The following is a 12,124-nucleotide window of genomic DNA, read 5'->3' on the forward strand; positions in this document are numbered from 1 at the left end:
TTAGTGTTTGACTCGTCATGAAGTCTGATGATTTTCCTAATGTATTTCTTATCCACTTCCAATGTCTTTTCTTGATTTCCTTTTCGATTCGAACCTGGTTTGTTCTTTCCCATAGTAGGCTCTTACTGATGGTATTCGGTCAACAGACGTTGAGTGATTTACATAGACAATTGTTGATAAAGACTTGTACTCTGTTGATAATGGTTGTAGTAGATCTGGAAGTTTCAATTCCATCCGGTAAAACTGTTTTGACATTCACATTGAAGATTGTGACTTTCATGTTGACTTGCAGACAGTTGTTTTGATTTCCATATGTTTTTCAGTTGTAGGAATTATGTGATTACATTGTCGATCCTTGCCTTCACATCTGTACCCAATCTTTCGCATTCATAAATGATGTTGTCCAGGTACGTGAAAGTTTCCACCACTTACAGAGTTTCTCCATCGAGAATGATTGTGTTTGTGCTCTCCGTGTCATATTTGAGAATGTTGCTTTTTCTCTTCTATATGTTAATTCCTACTGATGCAGAAGCTGGTTCTACATTGACTATCTTGATCTGCATTTGTTGGTGCATTGTTGAAATACTGATTACCTTAGAAAAAAAACAATTATAAAACAATGTTTTACAACTGTATTTTTCATAAGGAAAATAATTATTTTCAGAAGGGGGTTTTGTGGAGATTTTAGCAATTTCATATAGTTGAGATCATGAGTCAATTGAAGCTAGACCACCATGGAAAACCTGGTTTAGTTCATTCTAAGGATTCTACTCGAAATTCAAAATTCAATTTCCTTTCTCATAATTCTGTGAACATTTTTTTCTATGATTAAACAGAATTGTTAATTCTGTTCATGATTAGAATATCCGCAGTTTTTGATAAAGATTTCACCAGAAATTCGTTACATCATTAAAAAATTTCTTAGAAATATATCCAAATGAATCTATATCAGTAGTAGATTTCCGTAGGGGAATTAGTTTCATATAATAAAGATTATTAATCCAACTCAATACAAATAAAGAGTTAAGATGTAACTGAATAAAGTACAAGTATATCTAAAGCAACTAGTCCTTTTGATAAATTTCGATAATGTAATAAGAAGACAAAGATTATCAGAAGTATATCTGCTTTCAAACTATACTTATTTGATTTGCTAGAATATACGTGGTTATACTACTGAGTTCATTAAATTATTGTCTATTATTTATTACAGTATTTAGTTTCTAGTTAATCATAAATGTACATGTACATGTTTAGCTGACTAACAAATATTTTTAATCTATCCCACTTGTCGTTTATAATACTAATTATATAATATATTCTTCAGTTGTAAATATACTACTCTTGCTTTGCCGATCCGCGCCCTCACGTCTTATTAAAATTTCAACTGACATATATTTTCAATCTATTCCACTTCTCATTTATAATACTGATTATATAATACATGAGGTTATTGATTAAATGCATCAAATGAAGTGTATCTAGTTGAAGGTTTTTCATCTATTCCAATTTTATGTCCGGTTAACAACAATTTATTTGACATTGTACTTAGAATCATAAACTTTGAATAATTCAAAATTAGGTTTCGATCACCCTCATATTATAATAGGGGACATTTTTTATTATCAAGATAGTTTTAATGGGAACATATAATTTTGACAGTTGAATTCATGAGTCTATCTAAGTTAGACAACCAGTGTAAACCTGGAAGCACTTGGCGGCAATGTGTTCCTGGTATGGGACTCCTCATCAGTGCGGTCACGACTCCGCACTCAGGACAGTCGAGCTTGCTCGTGGACGCTCACCTTTTAAACCACTGAGTCGGTGTCTAATGATGTTAATGTTTAACTTCAATCAATCCATGATCTAGTGCAACTTTTCATCCATTTTCTGAAGTGGATAACTGTTTTACACCCTACACGGATTGGACTTCATCAGTCACGGTTTCTCACTAGAACTCCAAGAAATGCATCTTGAAGTTAGTCACTAGTGAGCATATGATTGTTATGAGAATGGTGATTTGTGGTGATTGTAATATTTTAACAGCTGAATTCATAATTCAATCTAAGCTAGACTATCATTGAAAACCTGGAAGTACTGAACGGCCGTTTCATCCCAGTATGTGACTCCTGAGCTATGCGCCAGCAAGATGTTATCAGTTAAGTCTTCAGCCACTATCCATCTCTGCTTAATTCTTCAATTGGTTACAATCATTGATGAAAATCCGCTTCATGTAATCGATATCGTGTAGATATTTTGACATATATTACATATCTTCAGCCACGATCTAACTCGACTCATGATATTAACAAGTGTATGAGTAGGTAGGTACAGTTAGACTAAGACATAATCTCAGTCTATGAAGTTATTATCTACTGGACTAACACTGGTAGGTAGGTAAAGACTATCTGTGTTGGAAACAGTCGGTAAAGATGTTGAATAATATGACTTAGAATTGGTGGAAATGGCATAAACGTACTCCATTTTTGTTTTTCCTCCAATCTTGAATTTCGTAATTGCCTCTAACTCCTCTATTCCATAAATTCGTTTATTCTTCTCGAAGTAGATTGTCTATATTTAATGTTTTCTACTGACACTGATACGATATTACTACGTCTGCTATTCTAATATTTGTTTTGGCAGTTTTATCTCACTATGTTAATATAGTATGATGGTAGCAACGGTCTACTTTCCATAAAACTGACTGACTGGATACATCAATACACTGACCAAAGTAAACAAAAAATGAAAGCAACTCAGTAATAACTAATTTTTACAAATATTAATTTATATTTTGTCATGGATGCTTTTAAATCATATTTGAATGTTAAAAATATTGTCATATAAATCCGCTTCATACAATTGGGAGCATTCGGAAAATGAATTCGCCTAAACTTGTTGTTAATCTTCTTTCGAGTTTCGAATACTCAGTACATTATTATTATTATTATTATTATTATTATTATTATTATTACCGATCTTCTATTGAAACACATCAACATAAAAAAGACCTTATTGAAAATCAGTTAAAAAAATTTGTGGAGAGGAAGACAACTTTCTCGATTGTTAAAAAATGGTAATACCTTTCTTGGCAAGAGCCATCGTAGAGAATAATAAAATTTACACTAACCAATTATATCATTACATATTAGCAGACTTTATATTTGAGCACAAATCGATGAGGCTTGTTATAACAATAAACCAGAGATTTATCCATTTAGTTTTTTCCAATCAAAGTAAATATTCACAACCAATGTCTATCTACATCCAGGTATCTAATAATACTGAGTAATAATTGAAATTTCAAATTAACTCAATGATAAAGTCATATTTATTCTCTGAAGAAGTGGCTTACACTGAGTCACGAAACGTCAGAAAATCTAATTTTTCTACTCATTGGGATATTACAAATATATTAATTTATTTAAAAGTCATAACCAGTTTGTTTTATATTGTGGACAAAGATTCGAGTTTCATCATAATTGAATTAAACTAAATAGTTACAGGCTAATGGAAGAAACGTAACCATGGTCCCTTGCCTCCATGTAGAAGAGATATATTTCCCAAGATTGAATAGGTAGTAATGTGAAAATTTTAATTATCATAAAATGTATTAGCATATAATACAAATAAATTTTATATGACATTTGGTCCATGTATCTTATGGAAGACTAACATCATAACCAGATTTCAGACCGTCATCATTCTACAAGTATTGAATGGCAAATTTGGTCAATTAATTTACGAAACAAAAATCAGAGGATCTTGGAGTTCTGTAAACTTATAAAAAGGTTACAAATTTGTTGAAAAATTAATATCCAGACAGATAGATAAAGGATGAATTTATCAAGAACACCAAACTGTTAAACGTATTTTTCACCGTCAAAATCATGAATTCATCTTAGCTAAACCACCTGGAAGCAATGAACGACCGTTTCATCATAATATGGGACTCTTCACCAGTGAGAATTTTTAACTAAGTATTCTTGTACTTTTAGAAAAGCTTTATTAAGGAGGAAGTTGAGGAACAATTGCTGACGAAAGTTACTAAGTAAATAAACTTATAAAGTCTAAAATTGATGATATACTTAAGTTTTGCAGGAAATTTTCAGTTCATTCATATGTTTTCTTTTCCAAACTATTTAATTATTCATTCAGTACTACTAGTATGAAACAGAACATCTTGAATGTAAAACTTTACTCTCAATTTTTTTTCTCTCACTGGTTTACCAAAAAATGATAATTATAAAAAATTAAAATAAACCTCTTAGAGTTCACCCCTCCCCTCCATTTCGTTTAACCTCAGTCTCCTCAATTTGTTGTTTCACTATAATTGTAATTTTTAAAAACGGACCAGTTTTTACAAAAAAAATTATAGATAATTATAAATTTAGCGAGAAAATAGGTGTAAAATATTAACTTCAACAACTCACATACCCATGTACACTGATGGACTCACTTCATTCAGCATATATTATTCTTCTAAGTGGTTAACTCAACCCCCCCACCCACCACCTCCCTTGTTCTTACTTTACTTCCGTTCACATTTTTATTAAAACCGAAACTTTAACATTCAAATGAACCGATAACAAAATGTGAAAAAAACAAACAACAAATAAACATTTAAGATCCTGCTGTCTTAACTAAAACGAGAAATCTCAGTGAATTTCATGATAGTAAAATAAAATTTATTTCTTCAAATAAAATATATAAGAAAATAAAATGTAAATTTTAATTATTCCTCTACGGTAAAAATGACGATAGATTAGAAGCTTAAAAGATACCTGACCAAGAAACAAAAAAATCAAACTAAAATCATCATAATGCCCCAGCTGTTTATTTATTTTATATGAATAGTCGCGAAAAAAAAAACAACAACAGACAAACAAACAAATAAACAAACATTTAATACGAATTCTTAACTGTTTAAATTGTTTAGTGTTTGGCTACACACACACACACACACGAACACGCATACCTATGCACAACACATTACCGATGACAATTTGTGTAAATAAAAACAATCATTATTCAATTAGGAACTCATATTGTACTGTTGTATATACACATAGAAATAAACAAATTATGAACAGTACATTTTATAATGAGACCCTAGGTAAACTGACTTTTACACAATGAATGAATTAATTTCAGAATAAATAAAGTGAATTTATTGAACACATGTAAATTAGAAATACAAATAAAAATTCTTTTATAATGAGAAGGAGGTTTTGTGGAGATTTCAGTATTTCCATAGTTGAAATCATGAGTCAATTGAAGCTAGATCATCATAGAAAACCTGGAAGCACTGGACGGCCGTTTCGTTCTATTGTGGGACTCCTCAGCAGTGCGCATCCAAGAGTTCCACAATAGAACGAAACGGCCATCCAGTGCTTCCAGGTTTTCCATGGTGGTCTAGCTTCAATTGACTCATCTTTTATAATGAATTTTTTGTTAACGAAATCGTAATCAGTGATATACTAAGGAATTTTATTGAAATATAAATTTGTGAAATTTAAGCAGTGGAAAATTTTCACTATATCAAAAAATTATTTTTCATCGATTAACTTTATTTATTCAAATAATCAACGATTTTAATAGTCGACCTAAAGTCGATCACTATTAAAAACCTGGAAGCATTAAACGGTAGTTTCGTCCCACTATGTGGCTACTCACCAGTGCGCATCAAACATCAACTAGTCAATTCAACTAGGAAAATACTACAATCTCCACAAATCACTATTCTCATAACAATCATATGCTCACTAGTGACTAACTTCAAGATGCATTTCTTGGAGTTCTAGTGAGAAACCGTGACTGATGAAGTCCAATCCGTGTAGGGTGTGAAACAGTTATATACCTCAAACAATGAATCAAGGGTTGAGGTTAGATATTAACACCATCAAATGATGAATCAGTGGTCTAGATGTTAAATATTCTCATGTGGGATTGAAATTCATGTGTTCGGATTCTGATGTGCATGATCGTGTGTGTGGACTGTTGAGGAGTACCATACTAAGACACCAAAAGGCCATTCAGTGTTTCCAGGTTTTCAATGGTTGTCTAACTTAGATAGACTCATAAATTCAAATGTTAGGATCAATACAATCTCCACAAACCCTCATTCTGATAATAATCAAATATTAAAGGTTAAATATCGTTTATATAATACAGTTTAATAATGAAGAAACGTTTTTGGATTAGGATTTTAATTTCTAAAAGAGGTGAAGATCAACTCCATTCCCGTCCGCAATTTCGATCTTGGACCTAGTAACCAACCAAAATGAATAGGGAATTATTACTTTCACTGTTGTAGTCCATGATGGAAGGTGTGTCTCGTTATGTTATTTTTGTTGGCTTACACGAAAAATGTAAACCGAAAGTACCACTTCAACACAATACAGACGTGTCAGGTGTAGCACAGTCAATCATAATAAAAGAAAAATTACAACATAACAAAAGACATACCTCCAATAAATTCTGGAATAGAAATTGTTTTAAAATATTCACAAATCACTAATGAAATAACTTAAAACATAACCAAAATTACTGACTACGATACATTTAAATGACTTAACAACATTGAGTTTGTTCCCATCTTTTAAAAGCGAGTAAAATACAGTTCAATCTTAAAGATATTCATAATTCTCATCCAAGCTCTATGTACGTGAAAAACTATAAATCGAGACACTAAAATGGATTATAGTTTCTTTGAAGCAATAATTATTATGTAATGACTTTCAAGTAAAATGCTTTAATGGTATAACTTTGTAACCATTAACAAATGAAAGAAACTTTACTGTTAAATTGATCGGTACTGTATATAAGATTATAAATAATTAATGATACCTTCAATATCATTGAAATCGTGTTCTGTTGACACAAACTTAATTCAATATTATGAATAAAATGATCATTAGATGGTAGATATCATTATTGGATATGTAAGGCAATTCTTAAAGGTTTAATACGAAACCATCATCAATGAAGTTTACTTATGTTTTCTGAAACAAATATCACCAATGACTTTAGATAATGGTTATACAATACCAAGAATTGACTGAAATCAGAAATATGATCGAATGAGATCAAAATCGTTATTCCAATCGATTAAATGGTTTGTTGTAAGCCTTGAAGGTTCTGAGTTCAGTCGTTGAAAGGATTATCAAAATACTGATGAGTTCTATACTATGCCGAAACGTTTGTTCCATAATTCCTAGTTTCTAATGATTCTTCCACTAAAGTTAGTTTGCTATGTAAAGCTCTAAATAATTTCAACTCAACGGCTATGTGATAAAGTTAGTTACTAGCCAGAATACTTGAATAATTCAGGGGTCAATTTTGTATGAGTTTATGAGTATGCTAATGTTAAAAAGTCTGTAATTATGAACTAAACAACTATCCAATGAATACGGAATTTTAATGGTTCTACAAGTAATTTAAATTTATGACGAAATTGTTCGTATTGTTGCCCTTTCTTCCCTACGTTTAAGTACAGTTGATAAGAAGTTATATGCAACTGTTCTACAAACTTCATTTAATAAAAATGTTCTCTGCAAAGATATTAAAATGATATGATAACGTGCTTCTACAGTGTAGTAGTAGTAGTAGACAAAATAGCAAAAAATTTTTTCATGTGTTGCCTTCCACCTTTTCCACATCCCCATTTAATTGGTATAAAAACTGGCTACTCTACTGACATTTGGATCAAATCTATAATATATGTATGCACTTACCTTCCCCTTGTGATCTTGCTCATACACATACAAACATACTTGTATAGGACATACAGTCAACGTTGTTGTCGTTATCATCATGATAAATTTTCAATGAATCTTGAAGATGAGCAAAAAAAGCACAAAGGATTATTTGTAAATAAAAATATACCTTTGTTATTTATTTATTTATCTATAATGATATTTTATATATTTTGATACAAAAGTTTTATTCAAATGACCAAAGAAAAAGAATTCAGGTCATTTTGGGCACGTTCGTCATCAATAGTTTATATGTATCTGTATGTGTACAGATCGGTCGATGTTGGTGTATATACCGATTTGTTTATCATTTATTTAGAAGTCAAAAGATATTTTTGTTCATATCACTGTAAACATCTGTATGAAGATGATTAACTGAGAAAAAGAAATTAATCCACATTTCAAAAATATTATTATTACCATTATTGTTTGCAACAGTACACATCTGTACTACTACTGTTACTAGTATTCATATTGACTTTAATAATAACAAAACTGCTTGTAGTACATCAGAGATGGACAAAGTAAATTGATGCGACTAGATATATACAATCCATCAGAAGTAAATTTTTATTATGAATAAAAGAAGTCACTTGTCATTGATTAGCGCGCAATGTTATGTTCATTTAGTCTTTTACTGCAAATCAAATGCTATCGATCAAGTTGCAATGTGGTCACTAGTCTTTCTAAATAACACAACATCGCATGAACAACATTGGGAATTTAAGGTATTGGATATCCTCCCGATTACTTCCAACTACCGAACATGTAATTTCTACATTTAACAGCCCATTCGTAATTAATTAACGATTGTTCTTACTCCTGTTACCTCGTCGTGTAGGAGCATAGTCCGTGCACCAGCATTCTCCAGACAACTCTCTTCTCAACAATCCTTTACACTTCTCTCCAGTTCACATTCATTCTTTTCATATCTCCTTCCAATTCCCAGTGTAGTGTCTTCTTTCGTCTTCCACTTCTCCGTTTCCCTTCAGCATTACAAGTTAGTGTTTGACTCGTCATGAAGTCTGATGATTTCCTTAATGTGTTTCCTATCCACCTCCAATGTCTTTTCCTAATTTGCTCTTCAATTCGAACCTAGTTTGTTCATTCCCATAGTAGGCTCTTACTGATGGTATTCGGTCAACAGACGTTGAGTGTCTTGCGTAGACAATTGTTAGTAAACACTTGTACACTTTTGATGATGGTTGTAGTAGATCTGTAAGTTTCAATTCCATCCAGTAGATCTGTTTTGACGTTCGTATCGAAGATTATGACTTTGATGTTTACTCGCAGACAGTTGTTTTGATTTCCCCATATGCTTTTCAGTTGTAGGAATTGTGTGATTACTTTGTCGATCCTTGCCTTTACATTGGTACCCAATTCTTCCCATTTATAAATGATGCTGTCGAGGTACGTGAAAGTTTCCACCACTTACAGAATTTCCCCATCAAGTATGATTGTGTTGCACTCCGAGTCATGTTTGAGGATGTTGCTTTTTCCCTTCTATATGTTGAGTTCTACTGATGCGGAAGCTGCCCCTACACTAATTGTATTCATTTGAATTTGTTGTTGTGTATGGAAGTGAAGTGCTATGTCATCTGCGAAGTCGAAATAGTCTAGCTACATCCAAGCTATACATTATATTCCGTGCTTTCCCTGAAATGTGGAGGTCTTTGTAATCCTGTTGATCACCAGAAGCAAAAGAAAAGACGAGACAATGTTGATTTATAATCTTACTAACTCTACCATTTCTACCTAGTAGTCTTTACATAACCTCAGAGTTACCCACTTAATGTTTGCTTAGTATGTAAGAAAATTTCTTTAATCAATTCTATTGTCAATTATAATTAACTTATGTATGTCCATCACATTAATACATCATATGTTACAAATAGAATAAAAGGAAAGCAATCTAAAGCTCACTAATATAATCACTTATTGATAAACTGAATAACAGACACATCATTTGTACACTAGAGATAGTGGGAATTCGATGAAAACTAAACAGAATAACTTTAAATCTTAATTATTTTAATAATTTTTATTAGTTGAGATCATGAGTCAATTGAAGCTAGACCACCATCGAAAACCTGGAAGTACTGGACGGCCGTTTCGTCCTATTGTGAGACTCCTCAGCAGTGCGTATCCACGATCCCGCCTCGCGAGATTCGAACCCAGGACCCATCAGTCTCTTAAACTCTAGACCACTGAGCCGGCATTCAACTGTGTCAATATCTGACTTCAACCAATCTACGAAATTGAGCGACACATCTACCATTGTCTCTAGTGAGTTACTATCTCACAACAGACCTGGTTGAAATCCACTGGTCACTGCTTCTTACTAGAACTCCAGGAAATACCTCTTGAAGCCGGTCACTAGTCAGCATATGTTGATTAATGTCAGAAGGGGTTTTGTGGATATTATAATAATTTTTATTAGTTGAGATCATGAATCATGAACCCCTTCTGATATTTTCTAAAGTATAAACTAGAGGAACACTGAATGATAGATAGATAAATGACTAAACAATATAAAAGATTAATAAATTAATTTTAATGAACGCAATTATACCAATCCATTGCTCAGTTGTTATTATTTTATCTTCATTTATTCAATGTTCAAGTTTTATTTTTTTTATTTTTTCAACAAAACGTAAAAAAATTATTATTATCAGAAGGGGTTTTGTGGAGATTCAGTATTTTCATAGTTGAAAGCGTCAGTCAATCTGGCGCGAGAGTGGTAGGTCCTGAGTTCGAATCTCGCGCGTGCGGGATCGTGGATGCGCACTGCTGAGGAGTCCCACAATAGAATGAAACGGCCATCCAGTGCTTCCAGGTTTTCCATGATGATCTAGCTTCAATTGACTCACGCTTTCAACTATGTAAAAGAAATTCTTTACATTTTACCGTTTAATTATTTCGATCGTATAGAAATCAGAAAAAGGCATGTTCCCATATACACATATATAAACATACATATTTTCTCTTAAATTAACCCATACTCACATGATATATACAACATATAAAACTGAACTAGATTTGACCATGGGATAATGTTGACAATTTGTTAATTTTGTCTTAATGACAAATGAAATTGGATGTTGATAGGGGTGGTGATAATGGGGGGAGAGTATTAATATTTGAGGAGTATGTTTATCCACATTTAGTCCATGATCGAAAAACCTGTATGATCATGTATGTGTATGTGAACGTGCGGTTAGATCACTCATGCGGAATTGTCTCATGTATCGTAGTAACAATATTATTATTAGTATTATGGGATTCTAGGTCTTTCTCTTTTCTACTTCTTTTTCCATATATCGATGGTATAGCTTATTCGTTTTTGTCAATCCCATTTGAAATGCACATCTATGATAAAGTGACTTTTTATAATCATAACCACTAAAAGCAGACACACTACACATACATTAGGTTCTCATCAAATTCGGCACGTATTTTTTGTCTATACTTGGCTTTCTATGTAGTTTTAAATATTTTTTTTTTAAAAAAAAGACGTTAAGAAATGTATTCGTGTTGTTGAATGAATGAAATAATCCACCTTATCCGTCAAGTTGACATTCAATGTAGTTGTGATGCTAATGAGTAGTATATGAAAGAGATGGGGGTGTGACAATGACAGACACTAACCAAACAATCAACATTTATTAGGAGATTTTTATTTTGAATTTATTTGTATACATATTTGTGCAGATGAAAAAAAACACTAACCCGTATTTAAAAGAATCAAACAAATAAACACGCTATTCTATTGTTATGAAACTAAAGAGTAAATCATGTTATATGACCTTCATTCTTAATGTAGATTACCTATAATGAGTTGATTTGTTTATTACTATCATGATGAACAAGGTATTCTTCAAGACATTTAGACTGTTGAAACTGTTCGTCCTGGTCATTAAAAAAATGAAGTTTGTTTCAATTAATATAAGAATTAGAACAGTGATGAATTAACTTTAACGATTAAAAGAAACTGTACAAGTCTTGACCTTCGATTACATCATATATGCATATTTCTTTTTATCATAATTGACTAACAGAATTTATTTATAAGCTGAGATGATCCAGGAAGTGGGTTTCGTCATATTTGGGACTCGTCAGCTGGATGTACCTACATCCCAGAGTTGATTCAAGTAACCAATACAAAGATAAATTAGAATTTATTTAGTTTACAATTCTTTGAACTATAGTGACAAGTTTTTAGAGCATTAATAAGTTATAGATTATCAGTATATATAAAGAGTTAACTTGATCAAAATCTGACCCATACTGATAACAAGTTCCAAATGCATATATCATACCTTGATATTTCGTATCTGTTCAATCGATTGAATTTTTCAGAGAGCACC

The sequence above is a fragment of the Schistosoma mansoni genome, chromosome 3 (genome assembly GCF_000237925.1).
Source record: "Schistosoma mansoni strain Puerto Rico chromosome 3, complete genome".
NCBI lineage: Eukaryota > Metazoa > Platyhelminthes > Trematoda > Strigeidida > Schistosomatidae > Schistosoma > Schistosoma mansoni.